We start from the raw sequence: 21,230 nt of genomic DNA, 5'->3' as shown, positions 1-21,230 counted from the left end.
AGAGAAGAGTCTGGAGACTAATATAGGTACATACAGGAATACAGTGTTTAATAAATGTGGGATTTCAAATCAGTAGGTCAAGTACTACCGCTGCAGTTGGCCTTTAGAGAAGAAAAAGTTGGATCCAGTACCTCATAAAAGAGGCCAAGTTACATTGTATGAGGATTGAAGATTTTAATGTCTTTAGAAGTAGTAAATTCCAGGGGCCAGCCCCGTGGCCGAGTGGTTAAGTTCACACACTCCACTTCAGGGACCCAGGGTTTCACTGGTTTGGATCCAGGGCGCAGACCTAGCACCACTCCTCATGTCATGCTGAGGCGGCGTCCCACGTGCCACAACTAGAAGGACCCACAACTAGAAAATAAAACTATGTACTGGGGGGCTTTGGGGAGAAGGAGGAAATAAAAATCTTAAAAAAAAAAAAAAAAGTAAATCCCAGAAGAAAATGATGAAATCTGCATATAATATAGGGTTCCAAGAGAGAGCAAGAGAGAAAATCCAGAAATTATTTTTAAAAAACAGACTCCTTTGGTTACGTAGACATTTAATATTTTGTACCACAACAGATTAAACATTAACCTAGCAAAATAGTTATCAATTCAATAGATTCATAAAATACATATGATAATGTCCATAAACAATTCTTGATAAAATGTTTTAGTAAATCAGGATTTAGATCTTTATTAACTGCTCTGGCCACCCACTGAAGTCCACGGCAAACATGGTTACCAGAGAAACTTTAGAACCCATCCTAAGTGAAGAATTTCTGGTCTGGGTGCTATTTCATTCCCTAGTATGGAGGCCTTGGACCATATGGTAAAATCAGAAAAGTGAAAACAGTTATTTGAAAAAGAGAAAAACTAAAAGTTTATAGAAAATGTTACATTAAAAATGCAAAGGAATCAGTAGAGTTTAGCATGGTGTCCAACATTCATAAAAAGAGAAGGGAAATAAAGACTTTAAGGATGGGATTGATTGAACGGAGGAAATAGACCATTTCATGGGTTGGCTGGCATATCATGGGAGAACCTTTCTAAGGGCTCTAGGAAGGCGAGGGGAAAGCAGGTAGAAAAACTGATGAATACTCCCAGGTCCAACCACCCTGGTTGAGGGCCCTGCCCTCCACCCGTAGCCCTGCCTAGAGCTCTGGTTCTAGACTCAACATTGTCGAGAGCTGTTTCTGCCTCCAGCCCTGCAATGAGTCAACCTCAGCCAATCTTCAACCATGCGGTTGTTCGTAGAATTTCTCACTCTGAAGCGGTCCATCTTGACTGACAGCCTGAGCCTCAGAGCTCCGCCCTTTCTGACCCCAGGCAGGAAGCGGAAGTGTGGTCCCTTGTTCATTGGGGCTTTTCTCCCGCCTGTTCCCCGTATCTTGGAGACTTTCATGGTGGTGGTGGTCCAGTCCAGCCCGGCTTTGGTGACGCCTGCAGGAAGGGGAGAATGTGGGGGTTGAAGGGGGAGTCAAAGCGTGTGTTTGGTCCAGGGCACTGAGGGACCCACTTACAGAGTCCTGGCGTGCACTGCTGGCCTCCCCTGGAGCCCTGGGGCCGCCCAGCACAGCCAGGTCCCGCAGCCTGTTCATGTGTTCATTTCCCACAAAGATTTGAGCTGGGAGATGCTGTGAGGGCACGTGCACAGAGTCTTTTCATCCACTGAGCTTCCCTTTTCAAAAGCCTTCTTAGTAACCTTTGTGACTTGTCTTCAGAAAAGAATTTACATTGTTGGAGTGACGATGACTCAACCCCCACATCCTCCCATCCTCACCAATCTGGCAATTCTGGGGAGCGCTGGGGGAATGTTGGTTCAAGAGGGCCTGTGTTCACATATATATGCAAAGGAATACTTTATCTGGGAATTTGGTTTTGTCTTTGTGGGTCCATTTATTTTTGACACATTGTATTCAGGTAGAAAGATACTTTCTTAGATGTCTATGATGTGCATATTTCTGTATATAAATATAATCGTGTTTAGACAGCATCTTTCTACTAAAAAAAAAAAGCAAGAATACTCACCTATCTCTTCATCTGAACTTCCTGTGACTGTATATCTCCGTAGAGCTTCAAAACGGGCCTCTAGGAGAAAAGGATGGAGACTAAATTGCACTAGTTCCAGCATAATTGAATGGACCAGGCACGGGGTGTTTGGACTAGGCGTACTTGTTTCCACATTCGTCTTTTGATAAATCTGAAATCTAGGAAAATTTGAACAGCCTCTACAACACATAGTCTGATGTATAAATATTTTTAAAAATTATTTTATTGGGGGCTGGCCCTGTGGCCGGGTGGTTAAGTTCGCGCGCTCCGCTGCAGGCGGCCCAGTGTTTCGTTGGTTCGAATCCCGGGCGCGGACATGGCACTGCTCATCAAACCACGCTGAGGCAGCGTCCCACATGCCACAACTAGAAGGACCCACAACGAAGAATATACAACTATGTACCGAGGGGCTTTGGGGAGAAAAAGGAAAAAAATAAAATCTTTAAAAAAAAAATTATTTTATTGAAGTCATATTGGTTTATAACATTGTGTAAATTTCAGGAGTACATTATTATATATCAGTTCCTGTATAGACTGTATCATGTTCACCGCCAATTGTCTGTTCTTTATCTGTCACCATACATATGTGCCCCTTTAGCCCTCAGCCCACCCATTTCTTCTCTGGTAACCACCAATGTGTTCTCCTTACACATGTGTTTATCTTACACATATGAGTGAAATCATACAGTGTTTGTCTTTGTCTGGCGTATTATGCTTAGCGTAATATTCTCAAGGCCCACCCACGTTGTTGCAAATAGCACAATTTTTGTCTTTTTTGTAGCTGAGTAGTAGTTCATTATATATATATGATATCTTATATCTTTATCCATTCATCCTTGATGGACACTTGGGTTACTTCCAAGTCTTGGCTATGCTGAATAATGCTGCAGTGAACATAGGGATGTATAAATCTCTTTGAATTGTTGATTTCATGTTCTTTGGGTAAATACTAGTTAGTGGGATAGATGGATCATATAGTATTTCTATTTTTAATTTTTTGAGAAATCTCCATACTGTTTTCCATAGTGGCTGCGTCAGTTTGCATCCAGACCAGCAGTGGATGAGGGTTGTCTTTTCTCCACATCCTCTCCAACATTTGTTATTTCTTGTCTTGTTAATCATAGCCATTCTGTTGGATATAAGCTGTTTTATCATTGTAGTTTTGATTTGCACTTCCCTAATAGTGATGTCGAACATCTTTTCAAGTGCCTCTTGTCCATCTGTATATCCTCTTTGGAAAAGCATTTGTTCTTGTCCTCTGCCCATTTTTTGATCAGGTTGTTTTGTTGTTGTTGAGTTGTATGAATTCTTTATGTAGTTTGGAAATTAACCCCTTGTTGGATACATGATTTGCAAATATTTTCTCCCAGTTGGTGGGTTGTCTTTTCATTTTCTTCATGGTTTTTGCCTGGCAGAAGCTTTTTAATCTTTTGTAGTCCCATTTGTTTATTTTTTCTTTTGTTTCCCTTGTCTGAGGAGACATGAGATTTGAAAAGGTACTGCTAAGACTGATGTCAGAGAGTACTGCCTATATTTTCTTGTAGGAATTTTATGATTTCACGTCTTACATTCAAGTCTTTAATCCATTTTGAGTAAATTTTTGTGAATGGTGGAAGATAATGTCTACCTTCATTCTTTTGCACGTGGCTGTCCAGTTTTCCCAACGCCATTTATTGAAGAGGCTTTCCTTTCTCCATTGTATGTTCTTGGCTCCTTTGTCAAAAATCAGCTGTCCATAGATGTGTTGGTTTATTTCTGGGCTTTCAATTCTGTTCCCTTGATCTGTGTATCTGTTTTGCTGTCAGCACCATGCTGTTCTGGTTACTAGTGTTTTGTAGTATATTTTAACATCAGGGATTATGATACTCCCACCTTTGTTCTTTGTTTTTGTCAGGATGCTTTGGCTATTCGGATTCTTTTGTTGTTTGATATAAATTTTAGGGTTCTTTGTTCTCTTTTTGTAAAGAATGTGATTGGGGTTCTGATTGGGATTGCATTGAATCTGTAGATTGCTTTAGGTAATGTGGACATTTTAACTATGTTTATTCTTCCAGTCCATGAGCAGGGAATCTCTTTCCATTTCTTTATGTCATCTTCGATTTTTCAATACTGTCTTATAGTTTTCAGTATACATGTCTTTCACCTCCTTGGTTAAATTTATTCCTGGATATTTTATTCTTTTCATTGTGATTCTAAATGGGATTTTATTCTTGTCTTCTCTTTCTAGTAGTTCATTATCCGTGTCTAGAAATGCAGCTGATTTTTATAAGTTGATTTTGTACCCTGCGACTTTGCTGTAGTTGTTGATGATTTCTAATATTTTTCTGGTAGATTCTTTAGGGTTTTCTATATATATGAAATCATATAATCTGCAAAGAGTCAGAGTTTTACTTCTTCTTTTCTAATGTGAATCCCTCTTATTTCTTTTTCTTGCCTAATTGCTCTTTCCAAAACTGCCAGTACTATGTTGAGTAAGAGTGATGAGAGTGAGCACTCTTGTCTTGTTCCTGTTCTCAGAGGAATGGCTTTCAGTTTTTCACCATTAAGTATGATGCTGGCTGTGGGTTTGTCATATATGGCCTTTGAGAAGCTCCGTTAATTAAAAATAATAATCCCCTGTTCACTTTTTTCTTGTGATAAAATATTCATAAGCTAAAATTGGCCATTTTAAGTGTACTATTCAGTGACATGTGCACTCACATTGTTGTGTGACCATCACCACCATCCAGCTTCAGAACTTTTTCATCTTCCCAAACTGGAACTATACCCATTAAATTCTAACTGCCCATTTCCCCCTCCTCTCAACCCCAGGGAATCTCTATTAATCTCAGTTCTCGAGGTTCCTCATATAAGCAGAGCACATCATATTTGTCTTTTTGCGTCTGGCTTATTTCATTCGGCATTGTGTCTTCAAAGCTCATCCATGTTACAGCATATGTCAGAATTTCCTCCCTTTTTAAAGCTTAGTAATACTCCATTATACGTATTTACCACATTCATAGGTCAATGGATACCTGGGTTGTTTCCACTTCGGGGCTACTGTGACTAATGCTGCAATGAACATGGGTGTACAAATCTGTATTCAAGTCCCTGCTTTCAATTCCTTTGGGTAGATGCCCAGTAGTGAAACTGCTGGCTCCTATGGCAATTCTGTGTGTATACCCCATTCACATATAAATCCTATCATATCCAGGGGCTGGCCCAGTGGCATAGCGGTTAAGTGCACACGTTCCACTTCGGCGGCCCGGGGTTTGCCAGTTTGGATCCCAGGACATGGCACCACTTGGCAAGCCATGCTGTGGCAGGCGTCCCACATATAAAGTAGAGGAAGGTGGGCATGGATGTTAGCTCAGGGCCAGCTTTCCTCAGCAAAAAGAGGAGGATTGGCAGCAGATGTTAGCTCAGGGCTAATCTTCCTCAAAAAAAAAAAAAAAAAAATCCTATCATATCCTGGCAGGTGTTTAATTCCTAGATATATTTTAAAATTCACAGTAAGGCTTTTACTTTAAATTGGGGTAAAGAACACAAAAGATACACCATCTGAACTGTTTTAAGTGTACAGTTCAGTCGTGTTAAGTATACGCACTTTGTTGTGCAGTACCTCTGCAGGACTTTTTCAACTTTCAAATGTGAAAGTCTATACATCCAATAAACAATACATCCCTGTTCTCTCCTTACAGGCCCTGGTAACCACCATTCTACTTTCTCTCTATTAATTTGATTATTGCAGGGACTTCTATAAGTGAAATGATGCAGTATTTGTGTTTTTGTTAAAGGTTTTTTTTTTTTTAATGTAAAATGCCCCGCCTTTGGGGGTCTAAATGGAGTAATAGCAATCAGCACCAAAGCACTTTAAACTTCTTTTATTTTCCCCTCCTTTGCCCCTAGATTGATATTTATATAGAAGCATCCTCTGGAGGACGCTGCAAGGTGCCAAGTGACCTAGGATTTAGTTCCAGTGGCCTCATTTTTAAAATTCACTTGGTAAACATGGGCATGTACTTGATCGGTCTGTTTCTGTTTACTTATCCATAAAGGGGGGGAAATAAAAGTGTCCTTACCTCTGCTGGGGGGAGGAGCCCTTGCCAACACTTTCACATCAGGAACCCCCGCCTGGTCCTGCCCTTGGTCCTGGCTCTGCCTTCCTCCTTGGACTTGTCCTTGCCCATCTGCCGAGTTCTGCCTGTGGGTACTTGGAGTTTTGTTCTGGCTTAAGAAGAGCACTGTTCCCATTTCCTCCCTACTCCATCTGCCCCTCCCCTCATCACCCAGAGACCCGAAACAGACGTGCAGGCCCCCAGCTGGCTCACTTCTCTTGGCTGGTCTTTCTCCGTCTGGAGGTCCCAGGCTAGGGCGAACCTAGCAGGACCAGGAGGATGGGTGGGGTCAAAGGACAGCCACACATGATCTGCGTGGACACCAGGCAGTTCCTGAGCTACCGCTCCTCTTCCTGCAGGACCAGGCTCCACACCTCCCACAGTGGCGTCTATTCTAACCCCTCCCAACTTGGGACCTCCTTCTGCTACTGCACTTGCTCTGGCCTGCTCTCCCCGCTTGACCCGCAGGCTCTCTCTGAAGCGGCAAGGAATGGAACTGTCCAGAGCCTCTGTCCCAGGGAGAAGGTGGATCGGGATGTGCAGTCAGGGAGTGTCTGCGGGGCCTTTCCATCCACTGTGCTCCCCTTTTCAAAATGCCTCCTAAGCAGCCTTTGTTGCCCCATCTCCAGAAGGACAAGCGTCTTAGTCCCTCCCCGGCCTGGGCATTCCAGCAGTTTGGGCGAGCTCTGAGTGAATCTGTGCCGGTTGTGGGTGTCAGTTATTTACATTTGGTTCATTATATTCAAGTAGGAAGATAAGAAGCATTCGTAGGAGAACCTGAGATCATTAAATGCATGAGTGAATGAATACCCATAAATACAAAATTTACCACCACAGAAAAGCACCTCCACCTCATCTCACCTCCACCCAGAGCCCTGTCAGTCTCCCAGAACTTCAAAATATTGGAGTGTTTAGAAAAAAAGAACACGTAAGCTGCTTTTTGTTAGTAGCAGCAATTGGAATTGAATTTACTATAGTTTAGGCAGAGTAATTAGTACGCAGAGGGGGAAGGCTTGGTGCTACAGTACTATCTCATTTCCTGACATTTTGATACTTTCCTGGATCATGTATTATAGTATTAACAAATGGTGATTATCTGGTTCATTCATTCTTTAGCAGTTTTTTCTCCTTTTTTTTATCTTTTTTCTACCTTGTGATTATTATATCCTCATGGATTCTGTCTCAAGGTACTACAATCACTATATTATCATTCTTTTTGAAAGTTCAAGTTAATCTAGGGGGAGCACCTTTAAGCTCCTTCCATTGGACACAACCCCACTGAGGTCTGAGTTCTTTATTTTCTGACTCAACAAGGTGTTGCAGGTTCATTTTGTACATTCCTGCTCCACATCTGGAGTCAGACATTTCTCCCAAAGAGCCTGAGTCTTTTTAGAAATCAACATCAGTTTCTCCCTGTGCTAAATTCTACTTAAATATCATTGCTTCAAGGCCCTTCCAGAACTAGAAAACAATTTTTTAAATCATAAGTTTAGGGCTGTTTCAGTGGTGCAGTGGTTAAGTCCACACGTTCCACTTGGGCAGCCTGGAGTTCGCTGGCCTGGATCCTGGGTGGGGACCTATGCGCCACTTGTTAAGCCATGCTGTGACATGCATCCCACCTATGGCAGTTGTCCCACATAAAATAGAGGAAGATGGGCACAGATGTTAGCTCAGGGTTGGTCTTCCTCAGCAAAAAGAGGAGGATTGGGGGCAGATGTTTGCTCAGGGCTAATCTTCCTCGAAAAAAATTAAATCACATTTGTATTCATATTACGAATGCAAAATTAATATTTTGGTTTTTTCTCTTAACTCCTCAGATTTTAAATGTGTGTTTTTCTAAGTCTTGTTTCCTAATATGATTAGTTTATTTCTTATTTGACTTATCTTACATGACACACCCAAATAATACAGTATTACAATGCTGTTACCAAAGTTTCATGTTTCTTACTAGTTCTTTTTGTACTTAGTATATATTCTTCTTATTCTTGTTTCCATTTTTGAAGTCAGTTTACATTTTTGTTTTAAAGATTGGCACCTGACCTAACAACTGTGGCCAATCTTCCTTTTTTTTTTTTTTTTTTTTTGCTTTTTCTCCCCAAATCCCCCCAGTAATAGTTGTATATTTTAGTTGTGGGTCTTTCTAGTTGTGGCATGTGGGATGCCACCTCAGCATGGCTTGATAAGCGGTGCTGTGTCCGTGCCCAGGATCCAAACTGGGGAAACTGTGGGCTGCCAAAGCGGAGCACGCAAACTTAACCACTTAACCATGGGGCTAGCCCCATGTCTTGCTAATTATAGCCAATTTAACAGATGCAAGGTGTTTTCTAAGTGTAGTTTTGATTTGCATTTCCCTGATGGTTAGTGATGTTGAACATTTTTTCATGTGCCTGTTGGCCATCTGTATATCTTCTTTGGAAAAATGTCTGCTCATATCACCTGCCCACTTTTTGATCAGGTCATTTGTCATTTTGTTGTTCAGTTGAGTGAGTTCTTTAAATAGTATGGAGATTAACCTCTTGTCAGATATATGATTTGCAGATATTTTCTCCCAGTTGAGGAGTTGTCTTTTCATTTTGATCCTGGTTTCCTTTGTCTTGCAGAAACTCCTTAGTCTGATGAAGTACCACTTGTTTATTTTTTCTTCTGTTTCCCTTGTCCAAGTACACATGGTATTCAAAAAGATCCTTTTAAGTCCGATGTCAAAGAGTCTACTGCCTATATTTTCTTCTAGAAGTTTTATGATTTCAGGTCTTACCTTCAAGTCTTTGATTCATTTTGAGGTTTTTTGTGTGTTTTTTTTGGATTTTTATTTCTTTTTCCTTTTTCTCCCCAAAGCCCCCAGGTACATAGTTGTATATTCTTCGTTGTGCGTCCTTCTAGTTGTGGCATGTGGGACGCTGCCTCAGTGTGGTTTGATGAGCAGTGTCATGTCCGCGCCCAGGATTCAAACCAACAAAACACTGGGCCGCCTGCAGCAGAGCACGCGAACTTAACCACTCGGCCATGGGGCCGGCCCCTTGAGTTTATTTTTGTGTATGATGAGAGATAATGGTCTACTTTCATTCTTTTACGTGTGGGGGTCCAGTTTTCCCAACACCATTTATTGAAGAGACTTTCCTTTCTCCATTGTATCTTCTTAGCTCCTTTGTCAAAGATTAGCTGTCCACAGATGTGTGGTTTTATTTACAGGTTTTCAGTTCTTTTCTATTGTTCTTTGTGCCTGTTTTTGTCCTAGTGCCATGCTGTTTTGATTACAATGGCTTTGTAGTATTTTGAAGTCAGGGATTATGATCCCTCCAGCTTTGTTCTTTTTTCTCAGGATTGCTTTAGCTATTCGGGGTCTTTTGTTGCCCCATATGAATTTTAGGATTCTTTGTTCTATTACTGTGAAGAACGTCATTGGGATTCTGATTGGGATTGCATTGAATCTGTAGATTGTTTAGGTAGTCTGGACATTTTAACTATATTTATTCTTCCAATCCATATGCATGGAATGCCTTTCCATTTTCTTAAGTCATGATCGATTTCTTTCAGTAATGTCTTATAGTTTTCATTGTATAGGTCTTTCATCTCCTTGGTTAAATTTATTCCTAGATATTTTATTCTTTTTGTTGCAATTTAAATGGGATTGTGTTCCTGAGTTCTTGTTCTGTTAGTTATTAGAGTATAGGAATGCTACTGATTTTTGTAAGTTGACTTTGTAGCCTTCAACTTTGCTGTAGTTGTTGATTATTTCTAATAGTTTTCCAATGGATTCTTTAGGATTTTCTATATATAAAACCATGTCATCTGCAAACAGTGAGTTTCATTTCTTCATTTTCTATTTGGATTACTTTTATTTCTTTTTCTTGCCTAATCACTCTGGCCAAAACCTCCAGTAGTATGTTGAATAAGAGTGGTGAGAGTGGACCCCTTGTCTTGTTCCTGTTCTCAGAGGGATGGCTTTCAGTTTTTCCCCATTGAGTATGATGTTGGCTGTGGGTTTGTCATATATGGCCTTTATTATGTTGAGGTACTTTTCTTCTATACCCACTTTGTTGAAAGATTTTTAAATCATAAATCTATGTTGGATTTATCAAATGCTTTCTCTGCATATACTGTAATCATCATATGTTTTTTATTCCTTATTTTGTTAACGTGCTGTATCACATTGATTGCTTTGTGGATGTTGACCCATCCCGTATCCCTGATATAGATCCCAATTGATCATGTTGTATGATCTTTTTAATGTATTTCAGTATGTTTTTTGCCAGTATTTTGTTGAGAATTTTTACATCTATGTTCATAAGTGATATTGGCAAGTAATTTTCCTTCTTTGTGTTGTCCTTCTCTGGCTGTGGTATCAGGGTGATGTTGGCCTCATAGAATGTGTTAGGAAGTGTTCCATCTTCCTCAATATTTTGGAATAGTTTGAGAAGGATAGGGGTAATAAATCTTCTTTGAATGTTTGGTAGAATTCTCCAGGTAAGCTGTCTAGTCCTGGACTTTTATTTTTGGGGAGGTTTTTGATTACTGTTTCAATCTCTTGTGGTTGGTCTATTCAGATTCTCTATTTCTTTTTGATTCAGTTGTGGGAGGTTGTAAGAGTCCAGTTTGTTGGCATATAGTTTTTCATGGTATTCTCTTACAATCTTTTGTATTTCTGTGGTATCCGTTGTAATTTCTCCTCTTTTGTTTCTGATTTTATTTATTTGAGGCTTCTCTCTTTTTTTCTTAGTGAGTCTGGCTAAGAGTTTGTCAATTTTATCTTCTCAAAGAACCAGCTGTTTGTTTCACTGATCCTTTCTACCATCTTTTTTGTTTTAAATTAATTTACTTCTGCTCTAATTTTTCTTATTTCCCTCTTTCTGCTAACTTGGGCTTTGTTTGTTCTTTTTCTCAGTCTGTTAGGTGTAGATTAAGATTGCTTATTTAAGATTTTTCCTGTTTGTTAAGATGGGCCTGTATTGCTATGAATTTCCCTCTTAGGACCACTTTTGCTGCATCCCATAAGAGTTGGTATGGTGTGTTTTCATGTTCATTTGTCTCCAGATGTTTTCTTGTTTCTCCTTTAATTTCTTCAATGAGCCATTGGTTGTTCAGTCTCCACATCTTTGTCCCTTTCCCAGCTTTTTTCTTGTAGTTGATTTTCTAGTTTCATAGCATTATGGTAAGAAAAGATGCTTGATGTGATTTCAGTCTTCTTAAATGTATTGAGGCTTGCCTTGTTTCCCAACATATGCCCTATCCTTGAGAATGTTCCACATACACTTGAGAAGAATGTGTATTCTGCTGTTTTTGGATGGAGTGTTCTATATATGTAAAGTCCATCTGGTCTAGTTTGTCATTTAATTCCAATATTTCCTTTCTGACTTTTTTTTGGATGATCTATCAGTTGATGTAATTGGGGTATTGAGGTCCTCTACTATTATTGTGTTGTTGTTAATATTTCCTTTTAGGTTTGTTAATAGTTGCTGTGTGTACTTTGATGCTCCTGTGTTGGCTGCATCAATATTTATGTAGTATGTCTTCTTGGTGGAGTGTCCCTTTTATTATTATATACTGCTCCTCTTTGTCTCTCTTTAGCTGTTTTATTGTGAAGTCTGTTTTGTCTGATATAAGTATGATATGTCTGATATAAGCTATTAGCTTGGAGTATCGTCTTCCATCCCTTCACTCTAAGCCTATGTTTGTCTTTGGAGCTGAGATGTGTTTCCTGGAGGCAGCATATTTTGGGGTCTTGTTTTTTAATCCGTCTCACCACTCTGTGTCTTTTGATTGGAGAATTCAATCCATTTACATTTAGAGTGATTATTGATATATGAGGGCTTAATGCTACCATCTTATAACTTGTTTTCAGATTCTTCTGCATTTCCTGTTTCTTGTCCCATGTATTTTGGACTATCAATTCAGTTAGGTAGGTTCTATCATGGTTTTCTTAGTTTTCTCCTTATTTATCATTTGTTTGTTTAATTATTCATTTAGTGATTACCATTAGGTTTGTATAAAATATCGTGTAGATGAGATAGTCCATTTTCTGATAGCCATGTATTTCTTTAGTCTAAGCCAATTCCATCCTCCCGTTCCTCTTCCCCTTTTAAGTTATTATGGTCTTATTTTATTCCATCTTATATTGTCAGTTTGTGGTTAAAATGATGAGATTATTTTGGTGTTTTCCTTCCCTTTACCTTTAATGTTATTATTAAGTGTTTACTAACCTGTTCTAATAGCTGCAATTTTCTGATTTTGCCCATCTATTTATCTCCTTGCTCAGGGCTTTGTAGCACCTTTCCTACTTTTTTTTTTTTTTTTCAGGTATTAGAGCCTTTATGAGCATTTATTGTAGGTGGTGTCTTGTGATGAACTCCCTTAGCTTTTGTTTACCTGGGAAAGCGTTTTTTTTTAAGATTTTATTTTTCCTTTTTCTCCCCAAATCCCCCCAGTACATAGTTGTATATTTTTAGTTGTGGGTGCTTCTAGTGGCATGTGGGATGCTGCCTCAGCATGGCTTGGTGAGTGGTGCCATGTCCATGCCCAGCATCCGAACTGGCAAAATCCTGGGCCGCCAAAGCGGAGTGTGTGAACTTAACCACTTGGCCATGGGGCCAGCCCCCTGCCTGGGAAAGCTTTTATTTCTCCATCATATCTGAAGGATATTTTCATGGTTATTCTTGGCTGAAAGATTTCACCTCTCAGAATTTTGAATATATCATTCCACTCTCTTGTAGCCTGTTTTGAATTCACATTCCAAGTGGCTTCTCACTCACAGCTTAACCAAGGAAAATTCTGTTTTTTCACTCATATTACAAAATCAAATAGAAAGTCCTAATTACTGACATCATTTGTTTAATCTTTGACCTACTGACTCAGCAGCCACAGCCATACTGTCCTTCAGCTGGAACAGCAGGTCTTCCTGACCCATAATTATACCATCCCCTCCTACACCTGCCCAGAGGAGAGAGAACCACCAAGGCACCATTTGGGTGGCTTTTCCCCATCTTGCCACTCAGCTTCATAAATAGGTAAGACAGTAAGGGGGTGCTTATTCCTTTCTACTTGCCTACAACTCAGGAAAACTTCTTGAAGAAGGGATTTGTGTGTGTGAGAGGAAGATTCATCCTGAGCTAACATCTGTTGCCAATCTTCCTCTTTTTGCTTGAGGAAGATTGTCACTGAGCTAACATCTGTGTCAATCTTACTCTATTTTATGTGGGACACCACCACAGTGTGGTTTGATGAGTGGTGCTAGGTCTGCGCCTGGGATCCAAACCTGCAAACCTTGGGCTGCTAAAGCAGAGCACGTGAACTAAACCACTATGCCACTGGGCTGGTCCCTTGAAGAAGGGATTTCATTACTGCATTCCAAGGAGTCTTAACATCTCCAAACCAAGCCTGGGGAACCTTGTTCTTTGTCACAAAGCAATCTCTGTTAGCATGCCATTCTCATTGCCAAAACTGTGAAGCCCAGAAGTGATTACACCCTACTTGCAAACTAATAAGTTAGCCTGTTACTATTTCATAGATGCTGGCAGAAGACCTGAGACTTTGGAGTCAGATATGAGATGCTTACTCATGGGGCAGCAGCAGTATTAGCATCAGCATGTTGCATTTGTTCTCTTTGTCCCCAAGTCTCTCGAGAGTGACACAAAGGGCCCACATGGATGTCTGCACATACACTGGGTTGTGCTACAGGAGAGGCATGATGATGAGTTTTGGGAAACCCATTCTTTTATAGGAAGTTAGTAAGCAATCCTCCTCTTTGTCCCCATAGCTGGAGGGAGTGGCTCTGTTTTTTGCATCCTGGTGTTATTTGATCGCAGTCACCACCTATCGCCACTGGGGTGGGGGGTTAAGAGCCATGTAGTATGAGCCCTCTGTCTTCAGCCAAGATCCCAGGGGCTGGAGCCATGCTAAGCAGGTGAGGGGAGGGGTGCTTTCTCCTGCGTGCTCTCGGGATTTTCTCTGCCTGCTCTATCTGCTCTCCTGGGGTATTCGCTTGATAAAGTCACCCTCCATGAAAGCTTTCGCCCCAGTAGAGGGCTTCCCTCTAGGCTGTAAGAGCCCTTGGGGGGGGGGGTCCTTGAAGCTCCCACGAACGAAAGTCCCCTCCCACATTCCCTCCCTCTCAGGGGCCTCCCACGGTCCTGGATCACAGTCTTTTGTGGGGATAGCAAAGTTTTTTCTTACTCCATTCCACCTCCTCTGAGGGGAGCTCCAGTCTCTGCCCTCTGTCATATGGCTGTGTGGGTCTCTCTGATGTTTTTTGTGTTGTATTTAGATGTCCTCTGTTGGAGTATGAATGTCCTTTTCGTTGTATGTTGGAGGGGAGAGATTATTGGGAAAACTCACTCTGCCATGAGGCTGACATCACCCTCTTTGTCCCAATAGGAGAGAGGATCTCTTCCTTCACGGGTGCTCACTGCAAACATAACCCTGAGATATGGTCTGGATAAAGAATGGGCAGGGCCTTGCATTCTTGGCAAGCTCAAGAAGGTGAGTAGGAGCAATGATCCGTGGAGGAGTATTTTTCAACAATCCTTCATTGCCTCTGGTGATTTTTCACATGAATATGCCACTCTGTTAGACACTGACCAACAGACTGGGACCAAGTCTGCTCGGTTTATCCCATTAGCATTTATTATATTACTATCACTAGGAGTCCAGCCAGCAGGATGAGGCCAACCTGTAGCATTAGCCTCACCCATGACCCCCCGAAGATGTCAGAGTCAGTCAACTGTGAAATAAGTTCCCAGGACGACTGGTAGGTCTTATTTCAGACAATTAGGATGTCATCTACAGCCATTCCATTATCTCTTACAACCCACACAAGGGAATAAAGACTAATCTCCTATATTTGGTGTTGTTCCTAATAACTAAAGTCTGTGAAACAGGCTAAACAGCAACACTCATACCCATAGGTAATCGCTCCACAACCCACTCTCCTCCACAAACAGATAACACAAAAAAGGCACAGGTCATTCCTTCTCAGAGTTTATTTTTAAGACTGACGTAGACTAGCATTACATATAGGTTTGCTTAAGCCCCATGCAAAGTGTCATCAAGCAGCTGCATCCTTGGTGGCCTATTCATGATGTAGACAAGGCTGCTGGAGCATCATAAGTATATGAATTTGTATCATACAAGCTTAAATAAGGATGTGCTGGTCTCTGAGTCTCTAGTCAAGGACCACAATCAGGAACTGACAGTGATGGCATCAAGCCCAGTAAATTATCAAGACCAGTCATTTTAAGTTTTTCTTTTTTTATTCCACATGGAAGGAATGACAAACTCAACAGCCAGTCATATTTCCATCTTCAGCTGTGGCTTGACTCATGCAGACAATATAGTTGTTTTTCTAGACTGTGGTGCTGGATTGTTTTGTTTTGTTTTTTTTGTTTTTTTTTTTTTTGACCAACTGGCTACATTGCCTGAATTCAAAACTATTCTGTCCTCAGGTGCTGGGGTTGCTGCTCTCCCTCAAGACCATGAAATCCAGGTGTATGACCTCGCCTTTTATCCACTAACCTTCTGCTTGCACACTGACCTTTTATCTGAATGGATAAGGTGTTAGAGAAGGAGAACCACTTTTCTTAGAAAACTTGTAGAGATGTATTATGTCCCTACCTTGACCAGTGTGAGCCACTGTAGATACACTCCATGAGCAGTGAATTCAGTCAAGCACTCTCTTCACAATGTAAGACCATGTCAATCCAACCAGAGAATTCAGGTGGCTAAAACAGGATTGTGAATCCTGTTGGCCCACTTTTGGCCAGTTTTCAATCTGGAAAGTATAGCAACTAGACTGTCTTGGCATGCCTATCAGGGGAAAGACAGATTGGGCCCAAAAATGGTTAGGACAGAATCACTATGTTCAAAATAGATCTATAGAACCATCCAGAAAGCAATGTTTCTCTCAGCATCCTATAAGATTTCAGGATTAAGGTAAACATCTCCCATATTCCCTGCATTCACAATTTCTCCGGTGAGTCACCCCATGTTTAGAGTGTCAATCACACCATGTTTATTAAAGGATAAGGGATAATATAAGGAAAAAATGAATTTCAAGCATTTCTGACATTCATCAAGTTTTTCTCCACTGTGATAATACAAGTGGATATTAAAGTATTAGCAGAATTCCAACTTTCCATATCTTATATTATTAGGGTTTTTCTCCACTACAATATCTCCCCTCTTCAGTAAAAAATGAACAGACAGTGAAGGGTTTTCCACATTTCCCACATGGTATGGCTTCAGTGTGACTTCTATGCTAGTTTGTGAGGATATTTGGATGGCTTTCCCACACTCCTTAAATTTTCACACCATCTCACAACTGTGAGTTCCCAAATGGTAAGATGGGAGGAGCAAGTGAAAGTCTTCCTGTGCCCTTTACAGTCACAGGATTTTTACACAGTGTGAATTCTCATGTGGATATTAAGGCATGAGCAGTAAGCAGATGTTGACTGTGCTGCATACAGACATGGGGTCTTTTTCCAATGTGAAATTTCATTTGAACATGACATGAAATATTGAAGGGTTGTAGCACATTCTTTATGTTCCCAGGGCTTTTACAGCAATTATAGATGTGTAAAAGAAGACTCGTGGAATGAATGAAAGCTTTCCCACAGGGCTTACAAGCAAAAGGCTTCTCTCCAGTGCCAGTCTTTACACTTTCTATAAGGTATGGAATATTACTGAAAGTTCTTCTACATGCCTTACAGTGAGTCCAATCTAAGGTCCTACATGTTCTATAAAGTCATAACTTTATCTTCATAGTAAAAGAATCATTCTTTTCTTTCTTTTTTCCTTTTATTTTCATGGGATCTTTCACCAGGTGATGTGGATGTGACTATCAAGGGCTGGTGAACACTTAAAGGCTTTTACACATGACTTCCAATGACAGACTTTCTCTCCAGTATCAACTCTTACATGTTTAGAAAGGGCTGAAGACTGAATGAAGGCTTTCCCACATTCTGTACACTCACAGGGTTTCTCTCCAGTGTGGCTACAGATTGACTATGGAGCATAGAAGACTATAAAAAGTCTTCCTCACATGCTTTACTGCATTAGTTTTGTACGATTGCCATAAAAAATACCACAGACTGGATGCCTTAAACAGAAGTAATTTATTTTCCTACAATTCTGGAGGCCAGAAGTCCAAAATGAAGGTGCCAACAGGGTTGGGTTTCAGTGGAGGGTTTAATTGAAGCGTCTGTTCCAGGCCTCTTTCCTTGGCTTGCAGATGGCCATCTTCTGGGGTCTTCACATGGTTCTCTCTCTACGTGCGTGCATCCCTGGTATCTCTTTCACTTCTTAGGATACCGATGATAATGACTTAAAGCCCCACATGAAAGAGCTAATTTTAAGTCAATCACCTCTTTAACAACCTTATGTCTAAATGTGAATTCATTCTGAGGTATTGTGGGTTAGGGCTTTAACATATGAATTCTGGAGATGCAAAATTCAGGGCATGCCATACAGTCTTAGGTTTCAATCCTGTGTTAGTTTGCATGTGCACATGAAATCTTGTAGAATTAGAAAAGTTTTTTGCTTTAACTCATAAATTATCTCTATAGCATGAGTTCCTAAATGACTAAGAAAGGACAAATATAAGCTCCAGGCTTTCCCACATTCCTGCACTTGAAAACAAAGGAGTTGAAAAGTCTTCCCTGGGCTAGAAGAAAACTGAGATGAGCTTTGCTAACTGCAGCTGTGCATACTCAGCATAATCAACTGTTGTTTAAAACTAGCCAGGTCTCTCTGTGCCTCCCTAGTATATGAGTGAGCTGCTTTTCCCAGGAAGTTACAGTTCAGACACAATTCAGCTTCACAAGGCCAAATGCAGGCTGAAGATGAAAACTAACCAGAAAAGTTCAGACAGTCAAGGGAAAGAGATTCAGTCTTCAAGGCCAAACACAGGCTGGTGGGAAGGCACCAACCAGCAAGGTCATGTGCTCCCCCTCCCCTACGTAAAACCTCAGATAAAAACCCTACCTTTTTACCTTCAGGTAGGTGGATTTGAGTTTTAACTCTTGTCTCCTCGTCTGACTGCCTTTCTATAATAAGCCACTTTCCTTGCCACAAGCCTGATGTTTTGGGTAACTGGCCCTCCTGCATGTGGGTAAACAAGCCTGTTTTTGTGTCTGGTAACATTCCTACCATCAACATGGCTTCTCTCCACTGTGTATTCGTATATGTTCATTAAGGCTTGAGGAAGGAGTGAAGCCCTTCCCACACTGCACACATTCATATGGTATCTCCCCAGTGTGAATTCTGGTGTGTGAGCTAAGTCCTGAGGATTTAGGAAGCCTTTCCCACATTCTCTACAGACATAAGGCTTCTCTTCACTGTAAATTCTTACATGTTAATTAAAAATTGAGGTATTAGTGCCAATATTTCCACATTCATAGGTTTTCTCTCTGGCGTGAGTTTGTTCACGACTTCAAAGTAAATAAGGACAATGAAGGGATTTCCCACACTCGTTATATTGATAGCTTCTCTCCACGTGAGGTCTTTCATGTCCTTGAACTGAACAGAGACAACTGAAGGCTTTCCCACATTCCTTACATTGAAAGAGTTTCTCACCAGTGAGAATTCTTTCGTGACTTCATGTGGGTTTGTCATATATGCCTTTATTATGTTGAGGTAATTTCCCTCTATCCTCATTTCCTTAAGAGTTTTTGATGATAGCCAATTTGAATTCATCATCGTTTAGCTTACATCTTTCTGTGTCCTCAGGACTGAGTTCCGGGTGCTTGTTTTCTCTCTGGTCTGGAGATTTGATGTAGTGTCTGATGGAAGGTCGGGTGTTTTTCATTTTGATATTATTCAGTTGCAGTTACAGCCTATTGCCACCGGGGAGGCGGGGTTGAGAGCCACATATTCTGAGCCATCCACCTTCAGCCAAGATAGGACAGGTCGAGTCAGGGGAGGGGCACTTTCTCCCATGTGCAATCTGGGATTTCTCAATCAGCTCTTGCTATCTGGTCTCCTGGGGTATTAGCTTGATGAGGTCACCCCGTGCAAAGCTTTCACTCCATTAGAGGGCTTCTCTCTAGGCTATAAGGGCTGTGGGAGTACTGGGTGATCCAGAGGATCTGTGACCCCTCCCGTGCTCCTTCCCTCACGGATCCTCCTATGGCAGCAACCACAGTCTTTTGGGGAGGGAGCACAGTTCTCTCTTCCCCAATTCCAGCTCCTCTGAGGGGAGCTCCAGCCTCTCCACCCTCTGTCATGTGGCTGCATGTCTCTCCAAGGTTTTTTGTGCTGTTAGGATATCTTCCATTGGAGTATGGTTGCCCCTTTCTGTTGTATGTTGGAGAGGAGAGAGTCCCGGGAAAACTCACTCTGCTATGCTGCTGACGCCACTCTACCTAGAAATCTTCTTTCTAGATTTCTAGAGGGGACTGGCCACCCTCTGGGCTTAGGAATTTGTTTATAATTTGCTCCAACTATTAACCTTGCTTTTCTTCTTGTTCCTCTAGAAATACTTATTAAATACCTGGTCACTAGCTTACACAGTATAAGCCTAACTTTGGGAGACACTTCCTATGTTCTAGAGATGATCCAAAAGACCCAGATGGAATTAAAATTAAGTAACAACACACAGTCACATGTTCCTCTGCACCATCTTTGTCATGGAGACTGGGTCCTATTGAAATCCTCAACTTCATCTCCACTGGATAGGACCATGTGAGAAATGCCACAGGGAACAGGAACCATACTGTAGAGAAACATCACAACCAGGATCGCCTAAACCTTGGCTGACTTCATACTCTAGACACTGACTTCTCTGAATGGACAAATGAACCCGACAGACCACAAGTTACTGTGCAGAACACAGTCTCCTAACAAGTAATGAGTGACTTTCAGGTCCTGACCTTACTTGGACTATCAGACAACAGGTTGCTTGGCTACTTCAGATTTCACCTGAGGTCCCAGGCCCCAAACTTGATTGGTTTACAGGCCTCTTCTCCTGGATTTCCCAAAGATTGAGGTCCATTATGGAGGGGATATTAAAATTTTAGCTTCCTATTTTGCTAATATGTGTGGTTGTCTATGTAATTATAAAATGTGGACTTGTGTTGTTTCAAAACCATCAGAGTACTAAAATTCTAGTCATGTAAAGCATACCTCACTCTCCCCAACTTAGTACCCAAAAATATTTAAAAATAAAGGTGGAACAGTTTCATACCTGACTCTGATCTTTGCCCTTTCACAGCAGGAAGTAGCTAGAGCAGTCTTCAACCCCATTCCCCAAGATTGAGGAATGATCATAACCTAGTGGGGATTGAAACCAAGAATGAAGGAGCTAAAATCTTCCCTGGGATAGAAGAAAAAAAAAAATTGAGACAAGCTTTGCTATCTGTAGCTGTGCATACTCAGTAGAATCAACTATTATTTAAAACTAACCAAATCTTTCTGCCCCTCTTTAGTACATGAGTGAGCTGTTTTTCCCAGGAAGTTCAAATAGCCAAGAAGAGAGATTCACCCTCACAAGGACAAATGCAGGCTGAGGATTCAAACCAACCAGAAAAATCCAGACAGTCAAGCAAAAAGAGATTCAGTCTTGAAGGCAAAATGGAAACTGGTGGGAAGGCACCAATCATCAAGACCACATGCTCCCCCTCCCTTACCTAAAATCCCAGCATATGCTCCCCCTCCCCTATCCAAAACCCCAAATAAAAACCCTTACCTTTTTCACTTTGAGGAAGTGGATTTGAGTTTTAACTCCCGTCTCCTGGTCTGGCTGCCTTTTGATAATAAACCTCTTTCCTTGCCACAAGCCTGTCAATTTAGTGATTGGGCCTTCTTTCGCATCGAGTAACGAACCTGTATTTGTGTTCAATAACAGGTGTCTATTGACAAATCAATGTGGTATATACATACAATGGAGTATTATTCAGGCTAAAAAAGGTAGGAAATTCTGACACGTTACAATATGAACTTCGAAGACATGACGCTGAATGAAATGAGCCAGACACAAAAGGATTAACACTGTGTGCTCTGCTTATGTGAGGAACCTAGAGAAGTGAGATTAATACAGATTCCCTGGGACTCACAGCAGAGAGAAATGGGTAACTAGAGCTGAATGGGTGCAGTTCCAGTTTGGGAAGGTGAA

The 21,230-nt window shown here is 41.1% G+C and overlaps 1 long non-coding RNA gene across 1 annotated transcript; it reads right to left on the bottom strand.

Moving 5' to 3' along the window:
• Positions 1–524: 524 nt before the first annotated feature.
• Positions 525–20,400, bottom strand: LOC139083922 (uncharacterized). The gene is made up of 3 exons (XR_011541070.1): positions 20,304–20,400; positions 2,016–2,075; positions 525–1,427 (listed from the first exon to the last, which is right to left on the bottom strand). It is a non-coding gene; the product is annotated as an uncharacterized lncRNA (long non-coding RNA).
• Between the last annotated feature and the right edge of the window lie 830 nt (positions 20,401–21,230).

This window comes from Equus przewalskii, chromosome 6 (assembly GCF_037783145.1).
Source record: "Equus przewalskii isolate Varuska chromosome 6, EquPr2, whole genome shotgun sequence".
In the NCBI taxonomy this organism is placed as follows: Eukaryota; Metazoa; Chordata; class Mammalia; order Perissodactyla; family Equidae; genus Equus; species Equus przewalskii.
This window is presented reverse-complemented; position numbering and strand designations above follow the sequence as displayed.